This window comes from Chrysochloris asiatica, unplaced genomic scaffold (genome assembly GCF_000296735.1).
Source record: "Chrysochloris asiatica unplaced genomic scaffold, ChrAsi1.0 scaffold00048, whole genome shotgun sequence".
NCBI classification, from domain to species: Eukaryota; Metazoa; Chordata; class Mammalia; order Afrosoricida; family Chrysochloridae; genus Chrysochloris; species Chrysochloris asiatica.
In genome coordinates, this window is record NW_006408566.1 from 15,924,591 (window position 1) to 15,934,390 (window position 9,800).

The window sequence follows — 9,800 nt, forward strand, 5'->3', positions numbered from 1 at the left end:
ACACATAAAGCACATACATATGTATGTGTATATACAGAGCCCTAGTAGTACTGTGGGTTAGGCATTGGACTGCTAACTGCAAGGTTGATGGTTCAAACCCATCAACCACTCCATGGGCAAAAGATGAGGCTGAGTGCTCCAGTAAATATTTACAATCTTGAAAACCCTATAAAGGGTTGCCACAAATGGGAATAGGCTCTGTGTTGGTGCCATACACAAATATGCACACACACGAGGGTGAGTAAAAAATGATCTGCATTCTGGTTATATTAAAATGACTGTTCATGGCTAAAGACAACACTGAGTATGCACATGAAATAATTCTGTTGAATAGATGAGTGATAGTGGATTATGTGGCAAATCATTTGCAAATCAACCATGACTCTGCCTACGAAATAATCTGTGACAGACTTGGCTTTCGAAAAATTTGTGCAAGATGGGTACTGAAACAACTCACAGCATAGCATAAACAGAAGTGTTTGGACATCTGCAAATGACATTTGGACTGATACTCAAAGGAAGGTAAAACTTTCTTTTAAAAAAGTTACTGGTGATGAGACATAGATTCATTACTATCAATCTGATAGTAGAGTATGGAATAGAAACCTCCTCAATTGCTGACCAAGAAAAAGTCCAAAAGTCAACCATCAGCTAGAAAATTGATGCTTACTGTATTCTGGGATTCTTAAGAGCCAGTATTGGAACACAATCAGGAAAAAGTTCAACAATCAATAGTGCTCCTTACAATGAATGAGATGCTCACTGAAAAGCTGAAGCCTAAACTTCAGATTAAAAACAGAGGACTGCTATCCAAGGATATTGTGATCTTGCACGACAATGCACATCTGCACACCTCTGCCCACACTGTTGACACTCAGCAAAAACTTCATTTTGAGGTGTTAAAGCATCCTCTCTATAGTCCTGATATTGCTCCATTGGATTTTCACCTGTTTGGTCCTCTGAAAGTAGCCCTTCGAGGATAAAGATTCACCTTTGATGAAGAAGTGAAGACAGCGGTGCATTCGTGGCTCACAGCTCAGCCTAAAACATTTTAAAAATAAAAGAATATGAAAGGTTGTTGACAGATGGACAAAGTGTATTGAAAAGCAAGGAGATTATGTTGAAAAATGATGTATTTGTCTTTTCTAAAAGTTGATTAAAGTAAAATTCTACAGCCAGAGTGCAGATAATTTTTGGCTTACCTTTGTGTGTGTGTGCACATATTTGCTTTCTTTATAAGTAAAAATATACATAAATTGTAACCCTTGTATGCTTTGAATTCTTCAACAAACTTATAGTTTTATTAGTGAGTAAACATTTTTAAAACTATTATTCCTCTGTGGGGGAAATCCTTTCTCCCTTCTCCTCACTCTGTCTACTCCCCTGCAATCTGTGTCGTCCTCCATTGCAGCTTTTAGCAGCTTTTCCTGGATCATCTGTCCCTCTGTCTATCTTCCCTCTTGGATATTAAATTCTTGAGGACATGGACCATGTCTTGTTCATCTTGTTAGCCACAAAGTTGCTGGACAGATAGTAGGAAGTCCCTACATAATAAGAGAAAGACAGTAAAAAGGCAGTGAACACTAGTAGAATTGAAATTTGGCTATATTTTTCTCATTTATGCAGTCTTTTCTTTTACCTTGACTCAACCTGTTGCCCCTCCTAATACATCATCTTGGACTTTCCAAATTACCTATCTTTTCAAGGCCCTAGTCCATAGTGATCTTTAGCTACTTTGAGTTCTTATTATTTTTATTATCTCATCCATTAAGGGGGCCTGATAGCATAGTGGATTACAAGCTGGTCTAGTAACCACAAGGTCAGGAGTTCAAATCTACCAGGAGGATTTCTGCTTCCATAAAGATTTACAACCTTGGAACCACTACTGGTATGTCAGTGGAGGCATGTGTGTTGTTGTGATGCTGAACTGGTCTCAGTGGTTTCCAGATTCAAACAAACTAGGAAGAAACAAACTGGAAATCTACTTCTGAAATCAGCAGTGAAAATCCTATTGGCCACAACAGTCCCATCCAAAGTGCACAGGGTCACCATGAGTTGGGGTTGATTTAATAGCAGCTGACAACAACAATGACATTTATTGTCTGCTTCTTCTTTTCTAAGCATTGTTCTAAGAGCTATATGTGGATTTTTCCAGGTAAGTTCTTACAAGATAGGTCATATTATTTCCCATTCTATAAACAAGAAAACAGGTTTCAAAATATGAAGCAATTTGTTCAGGGTCCTAGATTTAGGGATAGGAGCAGATTTTGGACTAAGACATTAAGGCTGTAGAACTCCACCACTCTGTAGTTCTATAAAACTTAGGAGGGAAATAACAGGGCTTAGCACCAACTATAAGGAGCTATGATGGTAGTGCAGTTTGAACCTACCAATAGTAGGAGAAAGATGAACCAGTCTGCTTCCAAAAAGATTTACAGCCTGTCCTATAGAGTGGCTATGATTTGAAGTTAATTCAACAACAACTCAACAACAGTGTGTTGGGTTGTATTATTATTATTATTATTATTAAAGAAATCTTAAGAAAAGGAAAAGAATACACTGTGGGTTAATGCGCTGGCCTGCAAAGTCTGATTGAACCACAAGGTTGGCAGTTCAAGCTCACCAGCTGCTCCTCGGAAAACGTATACAGGGTCACTATGGATTGGAACTGACCTGACGGCACTTAACACCAACAATAGGAGTCCTGGTGTTGCACTGTATGATATGCACTGGACTGCAAGTTCAGTTTGAACCCACAAGGTCAGAGGTTCAACCTCACCAGTCAGTCTCAGACACCTATACAAGGTCACTCTGGAACTGACTCCATGACACTTAACAGCAACAAATAATTGAATGGAGAATTTGGTGCAAATGGTTACCATGCTTGGCTGATAATTGAAAGGTTGGAGGATCGATTCCACCTAGAGACATCTTGGAAAAAAGCCTGATGATCTACAGTCAAAAAATCAGTCATGGAGAACCCTATGAAGCACAGCCCTGCTCTGACACATATGAGACCATGATGAGTTGGTATTGCCACAGCAGCTAATGGGAGTACCAATTACAAGGAGCTCTGCTAGTGTAGTGGTTACAAATTGGGCTGCAAACCTAAAGGTCAGCAGTTCGAAACTACCAGCTGTTCAGCAGGAGAAAGAGGAGGCTTTCTGTTTCTGTAAAGATTTACAGCCTCGGAAACCCTGTACAGGGTCGCTATGTCTCAGAACTGACTCCACAGCACATAACCACCACCACCACCATTATGTGTTAACACTTTTCAAGGTGTTTTTGGGTCTGTATCATTTAATTTTCAAATTGTTGCATTATTGGAGGTTGATAATCTTTTTATTTGAAAGTTAGGTTCAAAAGGTAAGAATCTTACCTATGTTGTTAAGTGCCGTGGAGTTGGTTTTGACCCATAACGACCTTGTGTAGGGTTTCTGAGGAGCAGCTGGTGAGCTTGAACTGCTGACCTTGCAGTTCAAACGGCTTTGCAATCTTATCTGTGTTGCTGTTGTTGTTGTTAAGTGCCGTCGAGTAGGTTCTGACCCATAGCGACCCTGTATAAGGCTTCCGAGGACCAATTTGTGAGATTGAACTGCCAACCTTGCAGTTCAAAGGGCTTTGCAGTCTGGCACATTAACCCACAGCACCACACCAGGACTCTAGACTCATGCTAATCAAAAAAAGGAAAGATTCAACTTGATAAAAAAAAAAAAGTTCATATGTTTTCTACTCCAACCAGCTAGTTTTCAGAAGACATTTTCTATTTCTTTTATATAGCTGGATGTTAGGCACAAGAATATCTAAGGTCCTGAATGTCTGAATCTCTAGTCTCTTGCACGTCATGAAATTAGAAATGTACTCTGTTGCCAAAACTGTAGAGAAGTTTAGTTTAGGTTACGGGTGTGTAATTCTTTTTTTTTTTTTTTTTTTAATGCCTGTATTGTAGCAGGATTATCTATGATTAACACCTAAGCCATTCCTCTAACTTTAATCATGTGGAAAATCCTAAAATGGTGTTCAAGATATCACTGTCTAACAGTTAAAATGAGCTTGTATTCACACATAAGCTTTGAGATAAGAGAAAGGTTCAACACAAAAGGATGAAAAGTCTTGTTTCTCCAACGTCTCAAAAAAATGCCCAGGTCATTGGTAGGAGTTTTATCCCTTTTAGATGAAAGCAGTAAAAGCTCTCTACAAAGGTGCATGTCCTTTCTGGGATTGTATGTGGTGCCTTAAATGAACCAGTGTCCCAACTCACCTGGCATGACTTTCTCACCGTATGGCAGAAACAAATACCACGAAGCTGAAAAGGACAGGATGGGAGAAAATGCCAGGGGGTCCAGACAGCCCCATCTATTTTAACGATTGTCCAGACTTTTATGCTGGGATTTTTTTTCCTTGAAAAAAAAAAAAAAATTGAGTATTTTTTTTCCAGTAGAAGTTCACCCGCTGCATCCAGCAAAGAATTTGTCTTCTTCTTGTGCCTCATTTCGATGTAAAGAAATACTTTGACTTTTACCATTTCTTGCATCTTCTGTTAACCAGCTGCCACCTAAGACAGGATTAAAAACTCTGCCCCGTGTTAAAACAAGGAAAGAAAATTGCATACAACACAACCCTCTTAATAAGTCTATTCAGAACTTCTATGCAAGGCGTTAAAGAAAACGGAAAGGTTAATATATTCTAACTAGATGTTGGGTATAGAATGTCAGATCTGTCAAATTTCATTATAACTTGCTGCTCATTGGAAAAGATTTGATTTCTTTTGCCACTGTCCTACTATGTTCAAGTCACAGACTGCCAGCAGCAACCCACTGAAGACCACAGGCTGGCAGTGAGTGGGCTCGAATGGGAAACCAGCCGTAAGGACCATCTGTTTCCGATTTCTAACCGAGCCAAGATGTGCAGTGAAGTGCATTCCATTCACCAGGCCAGCTTCTCCCCTGCTCAAGTTATTAGTGTTACAAGTGAAATTATCTTTTCCAAACAGCGGGGGAGCTATAATCCTTATGGAATGGGACTTTAAAACATACAAACATACTTACAGCACACCCACACATGCACACACACACCACACTAAGCATTGAGGTATCTTTTGTTAAAGTTGTGGGGAAGGTTGCTTGTAAATTTAATTACAGCCTTCATGGGGCTTATCAAGTATGTTTTATTAAGCATGATAACCTCTGAGGCAGCGGCATATACATTGGCCTCCTTTAGTCTAATTGAATGATCAAATATCTGTAGGATGTTTTTTGTGGGCATGGGATAAAATGACAAGATGGATGTATTTAAACCATCTTAAAACATAATGGCTTTCACAAGCATGATGGGTTTTTTTTAGGAATAATCAATGTAAGCTTCTGCTCAACTGGTGCAAGGAGATAATCTCCTGCAAACGTACAGTGCTGGAGTTGTCACCCAGTTATGAAATCCCAAAGGGGCCAAATGACTAGCAACACTGTGAATGTTGGGTGTTTGTGATAAGCTACGTCTTTGCTGTTTAAGATTGATCTTCTGCCTGCCTCAGTGCCAATAAGTAGAAGAGTCATTATTTTTAGAAAAAATTGGAGGTCAAGTCTCATGACTGATAAACCAGTTGCCACTGAGTCCACTCTGACCCATGGCAACCCCATGCATGTCAGAATAGAACTGTACTCCATAGAGTTTTCAACAGGTGATTTTTTTTTTTTTTTTTTCTTTTTGAGAGCTAGAGCCCCAAATAGTCTTTAAACGCCCATTCAATATACTCTGTTCGGGGAAAATGATGTTTATTTGGTTGTGTAATGACAGTTTCATTATCTCCACTTTCTATGTAAGTCTAGCTTCAATGCTATCCATTGCTCTCATTGTTTCTTCAATTTTCACTTGAGCAAGAGATGGGTTTGGTGTTATATCTAAACAGGATTCCAAAAATTTCCTCAAAGGTATAGTCTGCCGTTTTCATCCTGCCAGGTTTTCTGATAGGACTACCAGTGTCTGGTAAGACAGACACATTTATGTCACCGGCTGAATGTTGCTCTTCTGCTACTTTGATTCCAAATCTGACCTCCTCTGACTTTGCTTTTAGGATATCCGTGTTCTGAAGACCATTGGTCAATTTTGGCCTGTTTCCTACAGAGATGTTGCTCTGCTTTCTTGAGGTCCTCTTGTAGACATTTTTTCCTAATACTAAAGTTCGAGTTAAATTTGTTTTTTCAACTTCTGTCAATTCAAGTTTGATTTCTTTATTATTGGAATTGCCATGAAAAAGATCAGAGGTTAAATCATTTCATGCAGGAATAACACTAGTTAATGAAAGATCCTTTGTTTCAAGTACCATTGCAACGCTAACCAAAGCATTCAGATATCTGGACCCATTGCTAGAGAGATTGGTGAGGGGGCAGGGGGCTTGGGGAATTCACAAGTTCCTTGACACATTCTTGAAGATGCTTAGTTTCTGATTCATAGTCACTTGCTTTCTGTTCCAAATCCTCTATTACCAGGGGGACACCCTTACTCCAGCTCTTGTTATATTCTGAAAGGTGATGTAAAATCTCTCTGGCCCAAGGACCTCATATTGTGGAATGGGATGATCACCAATATTTTTTTCAACCAGGTGTAAATAGTCTAAAAAAAGTTGTCCTCAAAGCATCATAGCCCCTTACAGACTTTGTAAGCTCCCAGAGTTGGGATGTGGGATACATAAGCAATTCAGGTGTGGGGATTCTAGGAGGAAGCTGCAGTGAAAGGGAAGAATATACTAGCAGGTAGGCTTGTTGGAGGGGATTCCTACTAATTGTCTGCTAAATGCCTTTCTCAGCCCAAGGATAAGTAAAGGAAAGGCCCAGACAGGAAGGAAAATGCTTTCTTTTATGGAGGGTATATGGGTGAGAGGTGACTTGCAGATCCTGAAGGATGCATGGACGTAGGGGGAGAGAAAAAGCTAGATTAACAGGTCTTTCTTCTGAGTTACCTCCTAGTGGACTTGAACCTCCTACCTTTAACAGTAGCAACTGAACATCTTAACCATTTACACCATCCAGGGTTTCCATACTGTGATAGATGTAACATGAGTAGAAATCAACAGACTTTAACTAATTAATGTTATAGACATGAATTTAGTAACAGGTGCTAGACATTGTATTAGGTGCTCAGGATGAAAATAAGAAAGACATAGGACCTGCCATCATGGAACCCCCCAGCTCTAATGGGGGAAACAGATAAGTCAGAAGACACATATTATACAGTGATACAGCCTGGTGGGATTCTAGTCTCAGTTCTTTCATGTACTTGCTGTTGTTGTATCCTGTCTGCAGGCTTCATCTGTAAAACAGGGGTAGAACTACCTGACTTTCAGGGGCAATTGTCAGAATTAAATGACATAGTCCACAAAGCAATGCTCTATATTCTACTTTGGTCAGTAGCGACTTGGATCTTAAAAGCTTGTACGTGGCCATCTAACGTTCCTCTCCCTTTCTGGAGGAAAGAATAGTGATGAAAATTGAAGAATCATGGAAACAATTAGTCCAATGGACTGTTGGAGCCATGTGAAGCTCAGTCTCCATGACCCTGAGACCAGATGAATTAGGCAGTGCCTGGCTCCCACTACCAAGTGCTCTGAAAGGGATCAAAATAGAAGATCCTGGGTAGAGTGGGAGAAAATGTGGAACAAAACTCAAAATAATAAAAAAAGACCAAGTTTACTGGTCAGATAGCAACTGTTGGAATCCCCACACAATTGTCCTACATCATCTTTCAGGTCTGGAACTGAACTTACCCCTTGCATCTCAGTTTGTTAGCTAAGCAATAGATAAGTGTATATAGAGGGGATAACAAAACTAGTGAAGTAAATGCACTGTAGAATGCTCAATGTTTTGAGATCGAAAGGGCAGTATTTATCCACGGACAAAATTCATAAGGGTGGGGAAAGGAGGAGGAATAGAAATTAAAAACCCAGGGAGGAAGTACAATCAGTGAGGTGACATACATTGAAATGAGACAAAGTGTATGATTTGTTGAATGTAAGAATGATGATCTGCTCTGTAAGCCTTCACTCAATTCACAATAAGAAGTTAAAACAAAAATTAGCAGCTGCTCAATAAATATTTGTGAAAAATGGTGGCGCTGTAGGATAAGTACTGAGTTACTAACTGCAAGGTTTTCAGTTCAAACCCACCAGCTGCTCTGCAGAAAAAAGAAGAGGATTTCTCATCCTGTAAAGATTTACAATGGAGATTTACAAAAATTTATTAATGGAGAAAAGATTGAAGTTGTCAAGGACTTCCTTCTTCTTGGATCAACTATCAACATTCATGGAAGCATCAGTCAAGAGATCAAACGATGTATTGCATTAGGCAAATCTGCTGCACAAGACCTTTTTCAAGTGTTGAAGAGCAAAGATGTCAGTTTGAGGACTAAGGTACGCCTGACCCAAGCCATGGTATTTTCAATAACCTCATATGCATGTGAAAGCTGGACAGTGAATAAGGAAGACTGTAGAAGAATTGATGCCTTTGAGTTATGGTGTTGGCGGAGAATATTGAACGTGCTATGGGCCACCAAAAGAACCAATAGATCTGTTTTGGAAGAAGTGCAGCCAGAGTGCTCCTTGGAGGTCAAGATGGCCAAACTTCGCCTCTCATACTTTGGACATATTGTCAGGCAGAACCAGTTGCTGGAGAAGGATATCATGTTTGGTAAGATGGAGGGTCAGAGAAAAAGAGGAAGAAGACCCCCAACAAGATGGATTGGCCAAGTGGCAGCATCGATGGACTCAAGTGTGGCAGGAGTAATAAGGTTGGCCCAGGATTGGACAGTATTTCGTTCTGCTGTGCATAAGGTCACTATGGGTTGGTACTGACTCGATGGCACAACAGCAGCAAAAGATTTACAACCTCAGAAACCCCACAGGATAGTTATGAGTTTGAAATGACTCAATGACGTGGGTTCAGTATATATTAGTTTCTATACCCTCTAGTTATTCCCTGAATATTCAAGAGCCTTATACATTTCATTGTGTGGCCTCCTAACAGGTTTCACCTTGTGGTGAGAGGCACACTGAATACAGGGAGGTTGCCTAGGTTGTACGTGTTAGCAGCCATTAAGGTTATTGTAAAGTTCTTTAGAGTTGACTCTGACTCATACCGATCCTTTACAGGGTTTCTGAGACTGTGCATCTTTGAGGGAACAGAAAGCCTTATCTCTCTCCCATGGAATGGCTGGTGGGCTTGAACCTCTGACCTTGTAGGTCGAAGTCCAGTGCGTATCGTACAGAGCCAACATGTTCCCCTTAGACCACAGGTTTCCTAAGGGCAAAACCTGCAGAGGATATCACGTGAAGTCACCTATAATTAGGCATCTAATGTATAGAGCCTGGTAGCTCTGTAGGATAAACACTGGACTGCTAACCATGAAGTCAGCAGTTTGAGCCCATTAGCCCCTCCATGGGAGACAATTAAGATTTTTCTGCTCCCACAAAGATTTATATTCTCAGAAACCCTCTACAGAGTCACTATGAGTCGGTACTGACTCAGCAGTGGTTAACAACAACAATGATGCATACTTTGGGTCATGGTAAGTGAGAGGCTAATTTGAAAAAAGGATGCCTCTTTTATTTCTTTTCCAAACAGATATTACATAAATTCACTTAAAACAAAGAGAGGGAAAGAACATGAGAAAATCTTTTATTTTGCAGAGTAAGAAACTGAAGTCCAGTGAAAGAAGAGACTTAATTGTCTGGAGCCATCCAACAAGTAATTGGCAGAGAAAAGGCTCCAACCCAGATAACTTCAGTTTTAGCATCTCTTTTTGCCATGACA

General features: G+C 40.0%; 1 pseudogene; it reads right to left on the minus strand.

Moving 5' to 3' along the window:
* Positions 1-1,467: 1,467 nt before the first annotated feature.
* Positions 1,468-9,554, minus strand: LOC102839826 (annotated as a pseudogene).
* Between the last annotated feature and the right edge of the window lie 246 nt (positions 9,555-9,800).